Source organism: Lissotriton helveticus, chromosome 6 (genome assembly GCF_964261635.1).
Source record: "Lissotriton helveticus chromosome 6, aLisHel1.1, whole genome shotgun sequence".
Taxonomy (NCBI): domain Eukaryota; kingdom Metazoa; phylum Chordata; class Amphibia; order Caudata; family Salamandridae; genus Lissotriton; species Lissotriton helveticus.
Window position 1 is genome coordinate 1,570,815,352 of NC_136067.1, and position 24,287 is coordinate 1,570,839,638.

The window sequence follows — 24,287 nt, forward strand, 5'->3', positions numbered from 1 at the left end:
GCATATGTTGCTTCATCTCGAGTCAGAACTTTAGCTGGATTATATTTGATTGATTTTGATGAGACAAAGATTAGTGCAGATCTAAATTGTGTGAAAGAGTATAATAGGTTAAGAAGAGAATATGCTTCAAATTTACCTCAATATCCTTTATTTGAAAAGGTTGTGGTAGGTCGAAAAAGAAGATTTGAGGAAAATTGTAGTGAGGTTGTAGACAAAAGAAAAAAATGGATGATCCAGTAATTGCAAGCAAAAAGAAAAAGGATAGTATTGAAGAGGTTGTTGGATTTCAGTTTGAAAACAGTTCTGGTGTCAACTGCTATGCTAATGTAGTGGGTAATGTTGTTTTCTTTCTTCAAACTTTACAGCAACAGATTGTTGAAAATCACGATCAAAGATTTTGTTGTTTGTTGAAGTCTGTCTTTGAGAAATGTAGCAGTAATAAAACAAAAATAGAAAGTCTTTCTAATATTCGAAATGTTTTAGACATATGTTCTGGAGTAAATCAATTTTCGCAGAATATTCTGCAAGATTGTCAGGAATTTCTTATGTATATGCTTGTTGTATTGCAAGATGAAGGTATAGATATTGAAAATATATTTGGTGTGTCTTATAAATGGCAACATGACTGTGATAATTTTTCGTTTTCAAGTAGTACTGAAATAGACACTGAAAGATTTATATATTTGACATTACCAGACTGCAAATCAGTGACTTTTAATAATCTAGTTAGGGAAGCAAATCAAAACATGGTCTGTACCCAATGTAACTCAGAAATGTTATCAACATTATTTATACAAAGATATGGACAGTATATAATTTTAATGCTCCAACGATGCAGACCTGATGGAACAAAATTGACAACTTTAATTAAAAAGTGTGTGGCTTCTCAAATATCAATTTCAGGAAGAACTTTTTTAACTGTAGCAATTATTTTCCATGATGGTTCTTCTACAACATCAGGACATTATACAGCTTACTTAAAATGTGCAAAAGGCTGGACTCATTGTAATGACACTCAATTGACTGTTAAACAACGTTTGCCTTTTGACTTACCAAATTAAACCTAGTGTTTTTACAACCCACATTTTAGGGAAAACAATTGGCCTAGGAAGATTAGTACTGTAAAAAAAGGTTAATCTGCTGTTGAGAATTACTTTGTAAGTGAGGGTGATCAAGATAAAAAAAACGTGTACTTGTCATAGAGGTAGTGTAAGTGTATCACATAGTGAGTGATATGAGTATTGCAGGAAATGTTGATCATGAGTGAGGCAGAGGTGTTTTAGATTTGTTGTATTTGTTGGAGATGTTGGTGACATTTTTTATTCCCTTGCAGAGGTTTCTTTTACTGGTATACAGCTCCTTGGTAAGATAAAGGATGAGCAGAGTGTGATCGGCATACCAGATGATGTTGAGGTTCTGATAGCATGCTATTAGTTTAAGGTTCTATTTTCATGATAAATAGCATTGAGTGGAGGTATAACCATTGTTAGATGGTCCAAAGGATGTGGGTGCTTTTGTTTCAGAAGGTCGGGAAACGGACGTTTAAGAGAACTATTAAGTAACTTCCAAACTAAGGGGGTCATTAGGATGCCGGGCGGATTGCGTCCGCCAGGCTGGCGGTAGCCACCGCCGGCCTGGCGGAGGCAATCCACCCGACATCCATTGCCCAATTCCCCCCACCATATTAGGATGGCGGGGGGGACCGCGGCGGTGTGGAACACCGACCGCCTGTTTTCCGCCCCGGCCGCCTTGCGGCCGGGGAGGAAAATGATTAATATGGTGGTGGTGTCTGTTAGACACCGCCAACCATATTACTATGGGCATTTTGACAAGCCTTTCCGTGGAGGCAATGCCGCCACGGAAAGGCAGGCGGTCTTCACTTTGAGGGCCCCCTGCGGGCCCCCAGAGTGAAGGTGGGTAGGGTCATGCACACGGGGGGTACCTGTGGTACCCCCCCCCCACATTTGCATTCACAAAGTAGCAGGCACCGCGCAGTGCCTGCCGCTTTGTTGATGCAAATGCTGCAATGCAATTTTTGTATTGTGGCGGGCGGAGAAGAGAGCTCCGCCCGCCACAATACAGAAAATACAGGATGTGCCTGCCACTGTGGTGGGTACATCCTAATGCCCCCCACGGGACCCCCGCCCACATGGCTTACCGATAGGATGGCGGGCACGCAAAGTCCGCCTGCCACCCTAATGACCCCCCAAGGATTTCGCAGATACTATTTGGCCATGAGGAATAGTATCACAAACAAATGACTATTTCGGGTAAATGTTATTAGTATATGTTTGGACATTACTTTATTTAGAGTGTATAAGAAAGAAATAGTAATGTTTTGTAACTTTGTGATTGTTCTTCACATTCCTTACTTACATAAGAAATTCCTGTTTGAAAAAGACATTTAAGATATGTTTTTTACTAATTGTTACATTGTTAATGAAAATGATGAATGGGTTTTTTAAACACAATCTTTTTTGATTGTGTTTTTTTTTGCCCGCTGTCATATGATGAGTTGTATTGAACTCACTACTGTTTTTAATGAAATTCAATATATTCTGAGAACAGCAAAATAAAACATATAACATATTGTACAAATTATTTTGTATTTTGTATTGTGAAATATATATTATAACTCAATTGTTTATTCTCTTCCACAGATATTATATTTATAAGGTAAGTACTACAAACAAAAAATACTTGTTCATCACTTTCTTACTTCTCTTTCTTTCTATCCTTTCTTCACTCTCTCTCTTACTCCTTTACCTTTCGTCATCTCACTCCCCTTCATTCACCTTTACACTCCTTCTCTCACCATCAGTACTCTTCCTTCACCCTCACTCATCTTGTCCAACTCCTTCTTTCCCCTTTCTGTCCCTCACTTGTCTTTTCTATCTTCCTCCATCACTACCCTTGTCTTGCTGTATGAATCAGTCTCTTCTCACTGCCCCCTTACTCTCTTTCCTTCACATCATTCCACAGTGACCTTCACTCACTTCAATTCTTTCACATAGTCACTCCCTTTTGTTCACTCCCGTTTCTTCCATCCGTCTCTAAGTCTGTTCCTCTGTCAGTTAGTATAACTGATTTACTCCCTTACAGTCCGTCACTCTCCCTCTGTTTCTCTCTTTTACTATCTCCCTCTCTCTCCAACAGTCTTCCTTTTCTTTTCTCTCTCATTCCATAAATCCTTCTCTTTTACTTACTTCTTTTTTCTTTCTCTTAATATGCTTCTTTTTCCTTCACTTCTCTTTCCTCACCCTTATATCCCTTCACTCACTGTCACTGCCCTTCATTCAATCTAAGTCCTCTTCCCCCACTTCATGTTCTCCTCACTGTGCATCAGTCCTATTCCCTTTCTCTTGCTTCTATTCTCTCACTCACCCTCACTCTCTTTCACTTACTCCATCTGACAATATCCTTCCCTTATTCCCCTTTCACTCAGTCTAACCACTTCACTCCCTGTTAGTTATTCGTTCTCCCTCTCTTTCTCTCTTACTCTCTCCCTCTCTCTCTCTCCTTCACCCTTCCTTTCTTTCCCTTTCTGTTTCATTCACTCCTACTTTCTTTTGTATTGTGAAATATATATTATAACTACATTTTTTATTGTCTTCCACAGATACCATATTTTTTTTTAAAAAGTTTTAAAATCTTGTCATTATTTATAAGGTAAGTTTGACAAACAAAAAATACCTTTTCATGACTCTATTATTTCTCTTTCTCTCACTCCCTTTCCTCACTCACCTTCCTTTTCTTCATGTTACTCTCCTTCTCTCATTCTCCTTACTCCCCTTCATTCACCTTCACACTCCTTCTCTCACCATCAGTACTCTTCCTTCATCCTCACTCACCTTGTCCAACTCCCTCTTTCCCCTCTCTGTCCCTCACTTCTCTTTCCTATCTTCCTCCATCACTACCCTTGTGTTGCTGTATCGCGCAGTCTCTTCTCACTCTCCCCTTACTCTCTTTCTTTCACATCATCCCTCACTCTCTTTCACTCACTCCACTTGTCTCACTCCCCCTCACTCTTTTTTTCCTCACTCCATCTGTCAGTCCCCTTCCCTTACTCCCCTTTCTGCATTCACTTTTTCTAACTCCCATTCCTTTAGTCCCTTACTCCCATTCACTCCATTTCTCTCTCCCTCTCTCCCTCTGTCTCATTCAGTCTAACCACCTCACTCCCTGTCAGTCACTTGCTCTCCCTCTCTTCCTCTCTCACTCTCTCTCTGTCTTTCCCTCACCTTTTCTGTCTTTCTCTTTCTGTTTCCTTCACTCCTACTTTATCCCTCAGTCCCCTTTCCTCTCTCTTAATCTCCTTTCTTCTCTCTCATTCCCCTTTCATCACTCTTATACTCATTCTCTCACTGTTAGTGCCTTTCACTCACCCTCAGTACTTTTCCCTCACTCCCCTTCCCTCACTCTCCTTCCTTCACTCCTCTTTTCTCACTCCCTCACTCAATCTCATTTACTCCCCTTTGTTTATTTCTTCCCTCACTTTTTTTCTTCCATGTTTCTCTCCCTGTCTCCCTTTCTCTCACTCATTCTAACTGCCTCACTCCTTCTCAATTGCTTGCTCTCCCTTTCTCTCATTGTGTCTAACTGTCACTGCCCTTCATTCACCATCACTCCCCTTCCCACACTCCACTTACTTCTGTCTGAAATTCTCACCCTTTCACTCCCCCTCGCTCTCCTTCTCCTTCTCTCATTCCCATTTTCTAACTCCCTCTATCCCCTCACTCCACTTCTCTCTCCCTCACTCCACATCTCTCACTTTCTCTTACCCCCTTTTCTCAAACTTATACCCCTTCTCTCCCATTCCTTTAGTCTCTCACTCGTCTTCTGTACATTTTTCTCTCCCTCTCTCCCTGTGTCTCACTCAGTCTAACCGCTTCACTCCCTGTCAGTCACTCGTTCTACCTCTTTTTCTCTCTACTGTCTCCGTCTCTCTCTCTCTCACTCATTCATCCTCTCTTTCCTTTTCTGTTTCCTTCACTCCTCCTTTATCTCGCAGTCCCTATTCCACTCTTCAAATCTCTTTCTTTTTCTGTCATTTCACTTTTGTCACCCTCAAACCCTTTCTCTCACTGTTACTGCCTTTCACTATTCTTCACTCCCTCACTCCCCTTTCGTCACTCTCTTTCCTTCACTACTTTTTAATGACTCCCTCACTCCATCTTACTTACTCCGTTTCGTTCACTCCTTCTCTCTCTTTTTTTCTGTATGTTTCTCTTCCTTTCTCCCTCTGTCTCATTTATTCTAACTGCCGTACTCCTTCTCAGTCCCTTGGTCTCCCTCTCTGTTACTCTTTCCCTCTCTCTTCTTTACTCTTTATCTCCTTTCTTCTGTTTTTCTACCATTCCCCTACTCTCTCTAACTCACTTTCCTTGTCTCTTAATTTTGCTTTTTCTCCCTCATTTTCCTTCCATCACCCTCATACCCCTTCTCTAACTGTCACTGCCCTTCACTCACCGTCACTCCACTTCCCTCACTACATTTCCTCCTGTCTGTATCTCACCCCTCTTGTCCTTTCCGCTCTCTTTCCCTCACTCTCGCTCACTCTCCCTCACTCTCCCTCACTCTCCTTCACTCATTTAAATCCTCAGTCCCGTCCCTCACTACGCTTTCCTAAGTCCCTCCATTCCCTCACTCAATTTCTCTCTCCCTCACTCCCCACTTCTCACTTTCACTTACCTCCCTTTTATCATCCTCATACCCCATCCTTCGCCATCACTCCACTTCTCTTACCTTCACTCACCTTACCCTACCCTATTTCCCCCTCTCCATCCCTTACTCCCCTTCCCTGTCTCCGCCCCCGCTCCACTTCTCTCACTCCCCCTCCCTCACTCTCCTTTCCTTACTGCCCTTCCCTTACTTTTTCACTCCCCTTAACCCCCTCTCCTACCCTTAGTCCCCTTCTTTCAGTCACTCTTTGACTCCCCTTTCCTCACTCACCATACTCCCCTTTCCTCACTTATTCCCTCAGTCCCTTCCTCCCCTTCACTCAGTCATTTCAGTCATTCATTTATACACTACACATTCATTCAAAAAATGAATGACACAGTGTGTAAGAAATACAGCTCTTTTTGGAGAAGTGAGTAACAGCCTGATTCATCAATCTCCCGTTTTGCAAGCCCCTAATAGTGATTCATAACAAATCGCTATTAAGGACTTGCAAAACGGGATTCATGTAGGAATTGCTAAATAAATAGCGATTCCTACACATTCCTTATTTGCGAGTAGCAAATTGCTAATCGCAAATAAGGAATAACTCCCCATTCATTTCTATGGGCCAAAAGGCCCATAAGAATGAATGGGGAGTATTCCTTATTTGCGATTAGCAATTAGCTAATCGCAAATAAGATAGCGATTTAAAGGGTGCCAGGGGTGTCCAAAGGACACCCTGTAGCACCCCTTAAATGCAAATTGAAACAGGTGTTGCGCACACACATGTCCAAAGGACATGTGTGTGTGCAACATGCAACTTAGAAAAATGCTTTTAAAAGCATTTTTCTAAGTTTTTGCTATTTACAGAGAGGTCTGACCTCTCGGTAAATAGCGGCCCAAAATTGCATTTTTGCAATTTTAAAATGCTTCATGAATTGAATTTAAGGAATCTCAAATAGAGATTCCTTAAATTCAATTCTTCGCAAATGTGCGAATTCTTAAATAGCGAATTTTTCATTTGGGATGATGAATCCCAAATGCAAAAATTGCACTCGCAAAAGGCAAGATTCTGAGAATCTTGCCCTTTGCGAGTGCAATTTAGCTTGATGAATCAGGCGGTAAGTTCTGAAAAGAACTTTTTTTTGTTTTGTTGTTTTATATATATATATATATATATATATATATATATTTTCAAACAGGAACAGGAAACTGGAACAGCAAAACTGTTCAACAGGAACAAAGTAAATGAAAAATAAAAAAAAATCATCTCCTCTGGGAGCATTGGTGGACTTGAATTCTGCGTTCAATCAGATTGAGGCTCTGCTCCCCGTAGGTGATTATTTCATTGCACATGTTGCATCTCATGTGCACGGAACTCAGGAATGGCCTTATATCCAATTGTGAGTTGGATGGTGAGGCATATGGTGATGCTGTCGATGTGCTGGAAGGTGGAATCTGATGTTCTTGGTCATCTGATTCTGAAGAGGAATCCTGTCTTTGTGCCATGTTTTCAAATCTCTGTGGAAAGCTGGAAAGATTCTTCTCCCTAGAGAGTGAAACAGATAGTGATGTCATCAGTGATGTCATTTGAGATGTCATCAGTGATGTCACTGACCATGTCATGAATGATGTAATATGTGACAACATCAGCAGTGGATTGCGGGAGCACGAAATATAGTTAGTACAACTAACTATATAGGAGCAATTTCAATGGTTTTGTATGAGTGAAATGTCAAGCTAACTATAACCCCCCTAAAACTTATAGGTTTTTGAGTGAATATATATATATATATATATATATATATATATATATATATATATATATATATATATATACCCCCGCTGTAACATTGGACTATCCAGCATTTCCCTGTTGCACCGCAATTCCGAGGGTCCATGACGGTGGACTATGGGATTTGGAGTCCTGTCCTACTCGTGGGACTCCACATAGCCGGGCATTTGAACTACAAAGGGCGGAGCGGGTGTGTGAGTGCAAGACACATAAAGGAGGGACTTACAATCAGCGTGTGTCAATACCGATTTGGTTGCTTTGGGCGCTGAGGAAGGCAGAAGTGCTGCCGAAATGCATTCGCATGTTCAAGATTAAAAAGGCTTCCAAACGGTTCCTCCAGGGTCTCTGCCTCGTTTTTCCTCGGAAGAAGTGGGTTGTGTGCATCAATTTGCGTCAGCCAGAGACGCTTTCCAGAGATCCCTACCTCGTTTAGGGCACCTGACTTCACTGGTACCTGGACTGTCGCAGTTCAATTTGTTTACCAACGGTGGTTGGATGGTCAGGAGTCCGCCACGAAATCTGGGAGGAAATAAGGCAGTTTTGAGATTATTTAATCTCATGCCGGGCAGTGTAATTTCTACACAGTCCCTGCTCATTGGACTCCTGGGCTGACTGGCTGAGATGGTACGGAGGACCGGAGGAGGTACTTTGCAATGTTGAAACCAAAGCAGGAACTTTCATCCCCTCTTCAATTCGGGCTCATGCTGTTCCCCACACCCCCGCTGTAACATTGGACTATCCAGCATTTCCCTGTTGCACCGCAATTCCGAGGGTCCATGACGGTGGACTATGGGATTTGGAGTCCTGTCCTACTCGTGGGACTCCACATAGCCGGGCATTTGAACTACAAAGGGCGGAGCGGGTGTGTGAGTGCAAGACACATAAAGGAGGGACTTACAATCAGCGTGTGTCAATACCGATTTGGTTGCTTTGGGCGCTGAGGAAGGCAAAAGTGCTGCCGAAATGCATTCGCATGTTCAAGATTAAAAAGGCTTCTAAACGGTTCCTCCAGGGTCTCTGCCTCGTTTTTCCTCGGAAGAAGTGGGTTGTGTGCATCAATTCGCGTCAGCCAGAGACGCTTTCCAGAGATCCCTACCTCGTTTAGGGCACCTGACTTCACTGGTACCTGGACTGTCGCAGTTCAATTTGTTTACCAACGGTGGTTGGATGGTCAGGAGTCCACTACGAAATCTGGGAGGAAATAAGGCAGTTTTGAGATTATTTAATCTCATGCCGGGCAGTGTAATTTCTACACAGTCCCTGCTCATTGGACTCCTGGCCTGACTGGCTGAGGTGGTACGGAGGACCGGAGGAGGTACTTTGCAATGTTGAAACCAAAGCAGGAACTTTCATCCCCTCTTCAATTCGGGCTCACGCTGTTCCCCACACCCCCGCTGTAACATTGGACTATCCAGCATTTCCCTGTTGCACCGCAATTCCGAGGGTCCATGACGGTGGACTATGGGATTTGGAGTCCTGTCCTACTCGTGGGACTCCACATAGCCGGACATTTGAACTACAAAGGGAGGAGCGGGTGTGTGAGTGCAAGACACATAAAGGAGGGACTTACAATCAGCGTGTGTCAATACCGATTTGGTTGCTTTGGGCGCTGAGGAAGGCAGAAGTGCTGCCGAAATGCATTCGCATGTTCAAGATTAAAAAGGCTTCTAAACGGTTCCTCCAGGGTCTCTGCCTCGTTTTTCCTCGGAAGAAGTGGGTTGTGTGCATAAATTCGCGTCAGCCAGAGACGATTTCCAGAGATCCCTACCTCATTTAGGGCACCTGACTTCACTGGTACCTGGACTGTCGCAGTTCAATTTGTTTACCAACGGTGGTTGGATGGTCAGGAGTCCGCCACGAAATCTGGGAGGAAATAAGGCAGTTTTGAGATTATTTAATCTCATGCCGGGCAGTGTAATTTCTACACAGTCCCTGCTCATTGGACTCCTGGGCTGACTGGCTGAGGTGGTACGGAGGACCGGAGGAGGTACTTTGCAATGTTGAAACCAAAGCAGGAACTTTCATCCCCTCTTCAATTCGGGCTCACGCTGTTCCCCACACCCCCGCTGTAACATTGGACTATCCAGCATTTCCCTGTTGCACCGCAATTCCGAGGGTTCATGACGGTGGACTATGGGATTTGGAGTCCTGTCCTACTCGTGGGACTCCACATAGCCGGACATTTGAACTACAAAGGGAGGAGCGGGTGTGTGAGTGCAAGACACATAAAGGAGGGACTTACAATCAGCGTGTGTCAATACCGATTTGGTTGCTTTGGGCGCTGAGGAAGGCAGAAGTGCTGCCGAAATGCATTCGCATGTTCAAGATTAAAAAGGCTTCCAAACGGTTCCTCCAGGGTCTCTGCCTCGTTTTTCCTCGGAAGAAGGGGGTTGTGTGCATATATATATATATATATATAAATATATTTTTAATAATGTTTTAAATATTTTAGCATTAAGAGGAATTATTATTTTATAATAATATTAAGTGAATATATATGTTTAATTATTCCTCTATGCTATCCAACACTTTCCCTACTGTTGCACTCGCTGGAGTGGGAATAGTAATGTTTACCCCTACGCTATCCGAAACTTTCCCTACTGTTGCACTCACTGGAGTGAGAATAGTAATTTTTACGCCTACGCTATCCACCTCTTTCCCCACTGTTGCACTCTCTGGAGTGGGAATATTAATTTTTACCCCTACGCTATCCAACCCTTTCCCACTGTTGCAGTCATTGGAGGGGCAATAGTAATTTTTACCCTCCCGCTGTCCAACGCCGTCCCTACTGTTCCACTCCTGGAGTGGGAATAGAAATTTTTACTTTCCCGCTATCCAACACTTTCCCTACTGTTGCACTCACTGGAGTGGGAATAGTAATTTTGACCCACCCGCTATCAAGCACTTTTCCTACTGTTGCACTCACTGGAGTGGGAATAGTAATATTTACCCCTACGCTATCCAACGCTTTCCTTACTGTTGCACTCACTGGAGTGGGAATAGTAATTTTTACCCTCCACTATCCAACGCTTTCACTACTGTTGCACTCACTGGAGTGGGAATAGTCAATTTTACCCTCCGACTATCCAACACTTTCCCTACTGTTCCACTTACTGGAGTGAGAATAGTAATTTGTACCCACCCGCTATCCAACAAATTCTCTACTTTTCCACTTGTTGGAGTATGAATACTAATTTTATTCTCTTAGGTAAGTAATGTTTTTTATTTTGTGCATTTAATATAATGTAAATTATTAATTAACATAAAAAGTATTACTTTAATTATTTAAATGATGATATATTATTTATTTTTATTTTTATATAATAGGTTTATTTATATATGTAAATATATTTTAATAATGTTTTAAATATTTTATAATTAAGATGAATAATTATTTTATAATATTATTATGTGAATATATATGTTAAATTATACCTCTCTGCTATCCAATACTTTTCCTACTGTTGCACTCATTGGAGTGGGAATAGTAATTCATACCCTGCTGTTGCACTCACTGGAGTGGGAATAGTAATTTATACCCCTACGCTATTCAACTCTTTCCCTATTGGTGCGCTCTCTGGAGTGGGAATAGTAATGTTTATCCCTACGCAATCCAACACTTTCCCTACTGTTGCACTCACTGGAGTGGGAATAGTAATTTTTACCCTCCCGCTTTACAACGCTTTCCCTACTGTTCCACTCGCTGGAGAGGGAATAGAAATCTTTACTTACCCGCTATCCAACACTTTTCCTACTGTTGCACTCACTGGAGTGTGAATAGTAATTTTTACCCCTACGCTATCCAACGCTTTCTTTACTGTTGCACTCACTGGAGTGGGAATAATAATTTTTACCCAACCGCTATCCAACACTATCCCTACTGTTCCACTCACTGGACTCGGAATAGTAATTTGTATCCACCCGCTATCCAACAAATCCTCTACTTTTGCACTTGTTGGAGAGTGAATACTATTTTTTCCCCTTAGGTATGTAATATTTTTAATTGTGTTATATTTAGTGTAGTGTATTTTATTATTAACATAAAAAGTATTACTTTAATTATTTAAGTTATTATATATTATTTATTTTCATATTTATATTATAGGTTCTTTTATATATATATATGTAAATATATTTGTAATACTATTTTAAATATTTTATAAATGAGATGAATAATTATTTTGTAACATTATTAAGTAAATATATGTCACAAAAATACTTTTTTTTACATTATATTTATTATTTTTACATTTAGTTTTTTTACATTATTTTAACTATGTTTTATTTAATTGTGTTTATTATTTAATTAATTTTATATTATTTTTAATAAATTTGATACATTTGATTATTTAGTTAACTATATTTTAAATATCGATATTTTGTATTCAATATTTTAGTACTAACCTGTTTGTACATAGGGATTCTATATTCTGTCCCTCAATATTTGGTCACTGATCCGGCAAAAGCATACTGGCTGGATACACAAAATCACAGCCAGCCACACGGTCCCAACAAGAAGCAGGAGGCCTGAAAATAAAGAACGCATGAAGGCCTATGGCAAAAGCACACTGGCCGGAAACACTAAATGGTCACCAGCCACATCGTCACTCACAACAGGAGGCCTGTAAAACAAAGAGCACAGTACCTGCATGGCATGGACTGGTGCAGTCCGTGCTGTGCACATACTGGGATGCACCCCATGGCCAGAGACAACAGGGCCCCCCTGTTTCTTCTCTACCACTGTTTCCATTGAGTAGGAGCCACCATGAAAACCGTGGCACAGATGAAGCTAATAATATGCTTGGCAGGTCTGCACCATTTCCGTCAAGCATATTGCAGCCTTAAGACCGCCGTACCACCATCAGGGATCTCGGATCTCTGGCGGTTGGAGCAGTGCAATGGTGATCCAACTGCCCTAGTTGTAATAGGGTGGTCGAAAGACCACCACCACCACTCCTCCAGATCACCAGACTCATAGTCAGGCCCTAAATTGGATAATACTAATGCTTATATGGTAAATTATAGAAAAATAAAATAATAGCAACCAAGGCATTAGAACCAAACAAATCGAAAACCCATCATAAGGAAAAGCAAATGATTACAAATAATAGACATGAATGACTTGAACTTTGTCAAAATTATTAACGCTAATCAAGTAAAAAAGAAAATAACTAAAATCTTGTGAACCCTTCATCCAATCCCGATTTGTGGAAATACTTTTAATGTTAAATATAATCAAAATATGTTATTATTTTCAGTACTAGGAACAGAAACCTTGGGCTGGTTTAGTTGAAGTTTAAAAATAGAGTGACGCTATAAAAATTGATTTCAGAAGTGATTTTTCTATTAGTACTACAACTAAAACGAGAAGAAGAGGACAATAGAGGAAGGCATGTAGGGGGAATACTTGGCAGAAGAAAAGAATGTACAGAATAGGACACCCAGAGAAAGTGCAATAAAGTAGGATCTTTGGGTCAGAAGAAAGAAACACATTTTTTAAAATGGAGAAAGTAGGGTGTTTTTGAAGTGCCCTATCTGCTTCAGGAAACATAACAACAACAAAATAAAACGTTAGAGGAAGCAGAAGGAGGTAAAGGAGAGGAGAAGGAATGTTTTAGGGGAAAAAATGTAGAAAGAGGGGAGGGGGGCATTGAGGAAACCTTCAATGAAACAAAGTAAATTAATTTCAAGATCTACTACATTCACTCCAAATACAAAATGCCATCTATCTAAAATTAAGACTATTGTCATCAGTTGACATGGTTTCTTATTATTGAGAGCATTTATCTTTCAAATCACAGACAAATAATAAAACAATTTTATTTCATAGTGCTTCCTAGATGTAAAAGAACTACATTCAACACATTTAAGCTGCAGACTCCAAAATGCCAAAAGTATTGCTCTACTAAATCATTAGAAATTTTTCAAGGGAGAATGAGTTCAGACGTTTTTTGCGTGTGTAATAACTTACATATTTTCCCAATGGTAATACACCGAATTCTCCACACAGCTTTGCTTCTGAAATAATTACTTACCGGTAAATGTCATTACCCCGATTAAGGTCCAGCAGTGGTTTCATTACTCCCTCATAGAACATCCTCTCTTCATCCCAGTTCTAACTGTATGTGGTTTTCACAATCCAACAGAATAAGCTTGACACGAAAACTGCAAGGAAATCAAACGTAATAAATTATACTGATTTCATTGATGTTTTCACAACACCACCAGCAAAATTGTCAATAGAAGTATGCAAGACATCCAGATGACAGTGCTCAACAAAAGTGTAATGAGAGTGACAAGTGGCAGCCCTGTAGACTTTTTGAACAGACACACCCACCGCCTCAGCCCAGGAAGCCGAAACAGACCATACAGAGTAACCTTGGACTTGACCTGGAGGATCCAAACCCAAGGATTGATAGGCCTGATGAACCACCTACAGCACCCATCTGCTGAGATTGGAAGTGGTCAGCTTCTTACCTTAAAGGACAATAACAAAGGAGAGTAACAAGCAATTGGAAAGCCGAAACTCCTTGGTACATTGCAAGTAAATCTGGAGGGTCCTCCTGATGTACAAAGATGATGGCACCAGAGCATCACATCCTTCTTAGGAAATAGGGAGAACTACTTCCTGTTTTAAAAGAAATCTGGATGAAACTGTAGGGACAAAGGTTGGATCCAGCCATAATATCGCCTTATCAGAATGGATAAAGCACCTAATTCACATAATCTGCGGGGCAAAGTAATGGTCAAAAGAAAAGTCCCTTTAGCCCGCACCCGCATTAAACTTGCCTTACCAAGGGGTTTAACAGGAGCATTTGTAGCCTTTGCAGCACAGTAGACATATTCCCATGAATGAACAATAACCAGTGTCACTGGGCGATGAAGCCAAAAGCTTTTAAGCAGATGGATCTCAAGAGGAAAGATAGACTCCATTTCCTCTTTAGAACCACAACAGTTTTAATTGCTGCCACTTAGCCACTAACGTAGAAGGGGCAAGCTTCTTCAAAAACCTTCAAAAACCCAGCAGCAGCCTGGGGAGGAGGGGAATCAGGGGGGGATGCACAAAAAAACCTGGGGGCCAAGAAACCGGAAATGTATCCACCACCCAAGTCTGTGGGCAAGCAACAAAAGAAAGGGAAACCAGACAGTCGTAATTGGCAAGGGATTTGTCCCAGTGGGCAAACAAATGATTGATGAGAGGCTTGAGATGTAGACGAGCCCAGTGAACCACAGCAGCAGTGGACGGCATCAGTCCCTGAAATTTCAGCCAACATCTGTCTGGGACTGACTGCTGGGACAAGAGTGCACTCAGGTGTGTGTAGGTTGAGTGTCTCTCCATGATGATAGCAGAAAGACTGCCCCCAACTTCATGTCGAAAATTGAACTGATGACCAGCAAATGCTGAATAGTTGTCAGTTGTGATATCAAGAAGTTCAGTCTGAATCCCAACTGTTGAAGTTGGGCAATTGTTACTTCAACTGCTGTCAGTGCCTTAGGAAAAGAGGAAGTACAGATTAGACAATCATCAAGGTAAGGGTAACCTGAAAACATGTTAAAGCTGTAAACGCCCACCACTGAAGCCATTACCTTGGTGAAGGTTCGAGGAGCTGTTGAGAAACTGAATGGCAAAAAACACTAAAAATGAACTTAGTTCACTGCAAATCTTAGAATATTTTGGCTGCCAGTGTGGGTCGGCATGTGAACATTTGCCTCCTCTAAATCCACAGTTGCAAAAAATCAGCGTGCTCAATAAGGGGCATTATAGACTGTAAAGCGTTCATCTGAAATGGTTCTAACTTCACCAACTTCATTAGATTTGTCAGAGCCAGATCGGGCAGAAAGAACAATCTGGCTTGCGGACTAAGAAGAAAAGTGAGTAAAACCCTAGACCCTACTCAGCTGGTGGTACTCACGCAATAGCTTTTTTGAGAAGCAGCTTTTCCACCGCGGTCAAAATCGCATTCTCTCTTTTGATTGTCTCTTGATAACAGAGTAGCATGGAAATTTCCTGTAGATGGAAGGCCCAAAAAAAGGGATCTAATAACTGTGCTGTTTGATGGAGAGAACCCATTAATCCAATATTCTTCAAGCCACGAGTGCAGAATAAATTGAAGCCTGGTCAGAGGACCTGTCTACTTTCTTTACATTTGCCCAGATAGTAATGTAGACCAGAGGAAGACTCGCTGAAAAAATAGGCTGCATTGCCCCTGCTCCAGCACTACTGTCATAAAGATCCGGCCGGAGAATGGGACGGTGTGATAAGGAGCCCTGACTCGACCTGTGGCACTACATAAATTCACTGCTGCCCACGAGGGGTGCAGGCCTCGAGACGTGCGCTCAGCAGGAAACTCTAGAACCAAACCCCTGAACATGGCGCAAGGTGACCCAGCGGACGGGAGAGGAGCTCCGCCTGATCGTAGACTGAGACTCGCTGAGGCTGCTGGAGAGGCAAAGGAGGGGTAGGTGAGAGGAACTGTCTGCCCGATACCGAGAGGGCACTGCATACTCGGGTGGTTAGTCGCTCACTGCCATAGTCCTACCGGGATCTGCTGCAGAGGTCGGTGATCTCCGGGAAGGGATTTTACTGCTGGCCGGCTGACGTTGCGCATCGGCGCTTACTAACAAGCGGTCCCGCTGTAATCGCCCTGGGGTGCATCAGAGTGGCGGAGGGCCCACTGTGAGACCTGCATTGCATCTGCAGCCCTGTACAGTGGAGCGTCAAGCCTGGACCCGACCTCCCTCGCTGCTGGCGCTTTGGCGGGATGTATACACGGGCTGGAGGTGGAGGGGATATATTGAAACTGTAGAAGGCAGGGGAGACGGGGCTGTGACTGTGCTAGAGGCCCCCCCTTTTCTTGAATATTGAAGCTACAGGACACGCTTAGAAGAGCACCAACATGAGGCTGTCTGCTCAACGTGAACACTGCTGTGAATAACGCTGCGACTGGGGTGGAGGCACAGTTCGAGCAGATTGGTGTAGTGGCAGCAATACCCACACTGACATAATAGGTGGTGCTTGGGACTCCAACCCCCGCGCGGCTGACCATACGGGTAGTTGACACCCTGAGAGACTGCTTTCATGCTTTGAGGAGATAAGACCCCTGTGGCATAAGTGCTCCGTAGTCCGCAGTACCCACTTATTTTTTTTGTTTCTTCTGCTTTTTCCTGTTGTGGTCCTTGCCGTCATCAGGCTGTCCTGTCTCCTCACGACAAAGCATATGCAAACGGAGGTGAGTGGCCTACCAGATCGGAGTAAATCAATACTGGGGGCACGGGGAAAGCAGTGAACGCCCTAGGGACTAAGCACACCTGTGAGAGGCGCTTTAATACACGCATTGCCTTGCTACATCCGTGGCTGTGTGGAGCGTTTCCCACCACTGTAGGGCTCGGGTGGCAACATACAGAATAGGTGGAGGTGCTGGGAGACACTGTGCACCATGGGAAAACCGGACACCCGACAACCCAAACTGAATTTTGAAGCAGCAAAAGAGGGCACTCAGAGCCTTCAGGAAAACCAGGATTTGGATGGTAGCAATGAGATCCAAGGGGGGCAAGGCCACGCAGAGCGCTGCTGTGCAGAGTATCCTACCGGAGGTCTGCAGGGATTTGCCACCATTGTGGACAAGGTCGATAGGATGTTGTCGCGAATGGACGCCATTGCGCACAAGTTGGAGGGGCACGAGGACTGCATCAAAGAAGCTGAGAGACGCATTTCGTATACTGAGGATGCAGCGGCTCAGGTCACCATGCAAGTCGCTCGCATGGATAAGCTACTGAAACTTGACGCCGCAAAGAATGAGGATTTAGAAGCGCTTAGTCGGCGCAAAAATATACGCATACTAGGCATTCCGGAGTCCACCAACACAGGGAGAATGGAGGAGTACGTGGAAAAATTGTTACTATCCTCAGTCGGAACAGAAGCTTTTTCCAACCAATTCATAATAGAGCGAGCACATCGCACCCTGGGTCCGTGGCCTCCCACTGGCAGCACGCCGAGACCCATCATAGCGAGACTCTTAAACTATAGAGATCGTGATGTTGCACTCCTTGTGGCAAGGAGTAAACAGCACTTAAACTACGATGGCAATACTTTTTCTATTTACCCAGACTTTACAGCTATGGTCCAAGAGGAGAGATGCAAGTTCATGGACCTTAAGAATACATTGAGGTTGGGCCAAATTGATTATGTGCTGCTACACCTCGCATGACTTAGGGTCACGGAGCAGGGTAAGCAAAGGTATTTTACCAAACCACAGAAGGTGGAGGAATTTCTTAAACACTTGAAACGATCGAGTCGCACTGTTGGTAATTTGGTGGCGTCACAACAATCCTCTTCAATGGGAGCGGAGGACGACTCACAGTGAATGGTGTACTGCTCCATGTTTGCAACCTGACATGAGTAGTTTAGAATAACTGAACAGTCATCCCTCTGATATTCCTCACGTAACTTGTTCAGTTGACTGGTTACTCTGAGCCGTTTTCTGTAGGCGCTGGGCACCCCCGGCTCTCCAGGGTCCATCTCTTTCAGCACCGGTGGACTCTCAGAGCAGGGTGTACCTGTGCTGTCACCTAGTGATACCCCCAATGGGCAATCCCCTATTGTTGTTTACTGCTTGGTTTGTGCAGAAGGTTTATTCCCCTTTTTTGTTTTCACTGGGGGAGTGGGAGGGGGGTTTGGAGAAGTATTCTGGCAAGTTGGGGCTGCTTCAGTGGGTGGGGGGACAGTGGGGGGGAAGTTGGAGGTTCTACATGATCCTCATAAAGCAGGATGATTGTACTTATAGGGTAGCATGAATGATGAGCAATGTAATTGTTGGTCAATTGGCACAAGGCGTAGCGATGCAGTACTTACACGTATATAAGCAGACTCACACACTTTGGCAGTGGGTCGCGTTATTGGCAGACACGCCGGCCTATGACTGATATAAGCCCTGAGAAGCTGAATGCTGTCACATGGAACATCAGGGGTTTGGGAGAACCACGCAAAAAGCGTCAAATATTGGCCTATTTGAATAGGCATCAAGTGCAAATAACCATGCTACAAGAGACACACTTTTGCCCTCAGAAGGTCAACACTTTTGCTAGTAAGTAGGCTGAGCACAGAATCTTTTCCTCTTACTCATCGTATGCGAGGAGCACAGCCATACTTATAAAGAAGCATACAGCATTTTTACTGGCTGGGGCCACCTGGGATGCTCAGGGAAGGTATTGTCTGGCATAAGATAGGCTGGGGCCTGATTTTGTCACCCGGGCCTGCTGCTACGGGCCGAATTTGGACGACATGGATTTTTACACCACATTGTGGGCTAAAATCTTTGACATAGGCTCTAACCACATCATTTGGGGGGACATTAATATTGCACGCAACCTGGAAATCGACAGGTCACACCCCACCCCCATCACTAGACTAAGGCACGTACTGTCTTACATGACACACTAACTGAGAACCATTTGATCGATGCCTGGAGACACATGCACCCCCACAAGTTAGAGGGAACACAATATACTGCGCAGGCGGTGTCGTGGGCATGGCTGGATTGATTGGTTTTGTCCAGGGGACTGGGTCTAGCCATTTTCCAAGCACAAAACTTGTCCCGAACTTACTCAGACCATGCCCCTGTCAGACTTACAATATCCTCTGCAGATTATGGCCCACCGCGCAGTAATTGGAGATTACATGCCCTTATCCTACTGAACTGTTTTTCAGGAGGAACTGAGGGAGGAAGTGCAGGATTTTTTTGTGCGAAATAAAGATTCAGTTGATAGTGTGGAGATCACTTGGGAGGCATTCAAAGTTACGTTTAGAGGGTATTGTATATCTAAGGGGACTGGAGTACTCAGAGACAGCATGAACACACTGCAAAAGCTGAAACTGGAACTCAAGGCACTGGAGAGTAAACTAACTGCACACCTGGATGGCCCCACACAACTGAAGTTTAGAAAGACACTTACAGAGTACATTGATGCGGTGCGCAGAGAATCAAGTTTCAGGGGTAGATACTGGGTGGCTCGGCAGTATGGAGAGGGGGAGAGACCAGGCAAGGCCCTGGCAGACACGATTAGAAAACCACTATATACAAACTATGTGTTAGAACTTCAGGGCTCGGGTGAGTTGGTATACAGAGACACTGCAAACATACTTAATGCCTTTGCCGCACATTATGCTAAATTATCCACCACGCACAGAGTAGATGAGATGGATATGGATAGTTATCTGGGGGATGTGGCATTAAGGTGGCTGAGAGATGTGCAGCAAAAGTTTCTATGTGCCCCGTTTGAGTTGGATGAGGTGAGAGAGGCAATAATGCACATGCAGTATGAGAAGGCCACCGGCACAGATGGTATTCCCATAGAATTCTACAAAACTTACATTGATCAGATTACCCCAATACTACGCGAAGTCTACGAAGATGCTTTGGATACTGGCCACGTTCCTCCCTCTATGAGAAAGGCCCTCATCATTTCGCTTTTGAAGCCAGGGAACGCACCCCATCAGTGCGACTCCTATAGACCACTGTCTCTCCTTTATTGTGATGTAAAAATATTGGCCAAACTCATCGCCACCAGGCTTAGCTTGCTGATCGAGAATCTGATTCTGCCCGATCAGTCCGGCTTTGTGCCCGGAAGGGCCACATCCCACAATTTACGGACACTTTTCACTGTATTAAACAATGTATCCCTGGACTTGCCTTTGGCGGCTGCCTTTTTAGATCCCACAAAGGCTTTCAAACCGATCGAATGGGACTATATCTTTGGATACAGCTACTATACTACTCACCAGTCGCTAAGATGCTTATCAATGATCGAGTGTCCCAGGCGTTCCCGGTCACAAGGGGCACGGTCTCTTGCCGGGCACCCATCAGGCAAGTCTCTACGGGCCCCGGTTTTGTATTTATTTTGATAACAGTGGATCCACGTATCAAATTAGCTAAGATCCTCCATTTATTTATTTTTACAGTTTTTTGATTTTATCAATATGGAACATTCAAACGAAGGTCTCCCATAATTTGAGTCTGTTATACATTGGTATGTATTCATATCTTTCACCAATGTTTAGTTTGAATCATATGAATGGGGTATTCATGAGATATCAATTCTACTTTTATTTTGACTAGGTACCCATCCCTGACGTAATCTTTATGAAATTTTAGAAATACTAGCCACATATAATTGAGTTCACAGACATGGGAAGTGACAACTGTTTTTAGACCTGTCCTTGTGATTAAGAAAGGTATGTCTATTTTTAAGTGTCCTAAGGTTATTTAACTCCTGTTAGGATATATGTTGTTTATCAATCTGAGAATATCCGGTTGGAATTTTAACGTTACTTATGCACAACGCTGAGTGGAGCAATCAATGAGTTATGTGTATTGCTTATTTGAGGAGAAGTTTTTTCTAAAAATGGAGTAAAATATTAATGTAACTAAGATGTAAGTGCTCGAGAGCGGGCACAGGGCAAGATTTTAGCTTGTGCAGGTAAAAGAGGGTGTCACCAACAACATGTTTGAAGAATAACAGTATGAATTGTTTTTATAATTTAGAAAACTGTCCTGAAGAAGGTGAACATCTGTATGAAATCACCGAATCGCAGCGTCGACTTTGTTTTCTTGAATTATGTATTGTATATATTTTAATGTACTATGCTTTTTTTTAAAAATTGTGTAATAAATTGTTGATAATTATTTTTATAAACCACACTTTCCTGTATTTCTTTGTATTCTCTGTTGTTCGAGTGACCCCTCAAATTGACATCTTTGCACATGATTAATGTATTTTAATGCATTTAGATTTTTTTCGTTTTCTGCTTGCCTAGAACTCACACACATTAGCTAGTAGCTACTAGGGACGCTTTTTGTGTTTGCCACCCGGCAGGGATGCCCATTGTCACCCATACTCTTCTCGATAGCGGTTGAACCGCTGGTTGCGAAGCTGCGGCAGCATCATAAGGATAGGACATTGCAGTGTAATATGAGGCAGATAATAATATCCCTATATGCAGATGACATCACGCTGTATGTTCAAGACCTGCAGCACAACCTAAATCCAATCCTCAGAGAGTTTATTGTGTTTGGGAATCTTTCTGGGATTCAAATCAATTGGGGTAAGTCCTGTATTTTTCCCCTAATGGCCGCAACGGATCATTTTCCGTTGGATTATCCTTTAGAATGGTGTGAAGACGAGCTGAGGTATCTAGGCGTTCGCGTTACGAGGGATAAAGATGAACTGATGCGCCTTAATTATGGTACGATGCTGACGCGCATAACGAAGAACGTCTCTCCCTGGATCGCACTCCCGCTCTCCATGGCAGGACGGGTGTCCTTAATTAAAATGGTGATAGTACCCCAACTGCTTTATCTGTTTTTAAACATACCGTTTCACCCGGGGACCTATGTTTTTTAAAGCGCTTCGGCCTGAGCTACTGTGCCTAGTGTAGGGGTGCAAACACCCGAGACTGAAGTGGAATGTTCTCATTCGGCCCTACTCGCAAGGGGGATTTGGGGTGCCCAACTTTGAATTATATTATCACAGCATGCAAACCCACTATGCATAGTATTGGGTGCACCAGCCCAGATATATGCCACAGGTGGCGGCAGAGCATTGGCTTGCACATCCCGTTCCCATTGAGGGTGCCCAATATGACACACATGCTGTAAGGGAAAAGGCCCCAACTACTGTCACCTGCTCCTTTGCAGATGGGGAGAGGAGTTGGCCTAACGGCTAGGGCGCTCGACCTCGGACCTGGGGATCTGGGTTAGAGTCTCAGTAACGACACCAAAAACCTCCGGTGATTATGGGCAAATCACTTAATCTCCCTGTGCCTAAAATGAATGTGTCCGTCCTCATGTAACGTAACTGGTGCTATGTAAAGCGCTCTGATACATGATTCGGTTTGGGTCTAGTTCGCGCTATATAAAACTCTGCAAAAAAAAAAGCATTAGTCAGATGTTGGATACCCCGCTGCTATATTCCCTGCTGCTGCCGCTAGTGTATCATCCCACTATGCCCCTTCTCCAAGAAGCAGTCTTTCTTAAGTTCATGGAGCGTACGCATATTAAAACTTGGGGGGACATATATCATGAAGGTCAGTTTTGGAAGGTTGAGCACTTTTTCCAAGGATTGCAGCCATTATTGGCCCTGTTGGGATTGTTAAGCTGTTACAAGCAGCGCATCGCAAATACGTGGCCCTACCGTTGCTGATGACAAACCGGTGGGGGGCATGCCGCTGGGGCAGGGGGAGAGCACCCAAGTTCAAAGTCTGGAATAACGATTTGGTGTATTGTCAGGAACAACTCACTATGTACGTGGAGCTGTTACCAAGTGCCTCCAGGCCTAAGGACATTTGGCCCCCCCTGCAGTGCTACTTATTAGAACATCCACTGGAGAGACATTCAACGGATAAAACAGAATCGCTGCCCACACACATCACTAGTACATAGATGTCCCCTTGAGGTGTGAGTGCTATTGAACTGAAATAATTGCATTGCATCCTGATCTGGTAGGTCTGCCTAGATATACACGGGATTGGACATAAGAGGGGTTGGCAACACAGCAAATTGTTTTTTATGTAGCATGTTGAAAATCCTTGGTAATATTTACATATCTATAACTCGCGAGGTGCCTTGTCCATGTATGTGCTAACGTCTGATATAAAGATAAATGTTCCACTGTACTATATTGATGACTGTAGCATCCTCAAACGATATTAGGAATGATGTAAGAAAACTGTACACATGCTGTGCCTAGCAATGTAAGTGTAAATGTATGACTTGTTGAAAAACAATAAATAGAAGTTTAAAAAAAAAAAGCCTGGCCCGACCTTGGGAAAGTCAATTTTTATTTGCTCCTTGGGTGTGCTGACCCTGTGTTTGGGGCTTACTGCCAAAAGTGCCCCAAGACCATGAGCCCGGCCACCAAAAGGAATGTGAATTGTCCAAACCACCCTGAAAACGGTGCTTTTTAAACAAGGATTACTTTCTTTGAAATGACTGAAAAGTTTTCAATATCTTCGTCTCCTAAGCAGATCTCTGAACCACAGTGGTCAATGTTTCCCCAAACAATTTTGGACCTTCAAAGGGCAACTTATATATCAAGGACCTTTGCGTAGATTTTAGACACCATGGTTTTGTCCACAGGGATCTGCACCCTACAACAGCCACCCTTGAAGCTGATGAAAATGTCCAAGGAGTATCAAAATTAAATTCAGAGTGGGTCTGGGCCAATATCTCCTTTTGAGCCAAAACAGGAGTTGGATCACCATGTTCCTGAAGACAATCAAATAGTTTTTCAAAATCCTTAAAGATAACTTGTGAAGCACTGGCCCATATCCCAAAATGTGAAGCAGTGTAGGAGAAAGGGTTGCTTTCTCTGATGCGAGGAGGAAGGGTTGCTTCCTCTCATGACAACGAGGAAGAAGAAACCTTAGAAGACAAAATCAAATTCACCATTGTAATTTTCAGATATTGATCATCAAATTGAGCAAGAAGATACCACTTGTTCTAAAAATGAGGAATACTCTGCCTATCAACAACCTTCCACTCTTTAGCAAGGATCTCCCTAATTATGTCATGCAATGGCGGATCGTTCACAATAGTAGTAATTTATAGGGAGATATCAGGCTTAAAAGGTTGCATTTGATTCTATAATTCTATAGAAGCTTCTTTCACTGCTGCTCATTCTCCTTCAGGTAATTGGCTTTCTTGTGAGCGCCACTGAACATTTTGTGGACTGTTACATTATCACATTAATGTTTCACATTTGTACACTCATATATATTATTTTGCTGCAATGACAACTTTGGATTCATACTTTTTTTGTTCCAATTGTCAAGAAG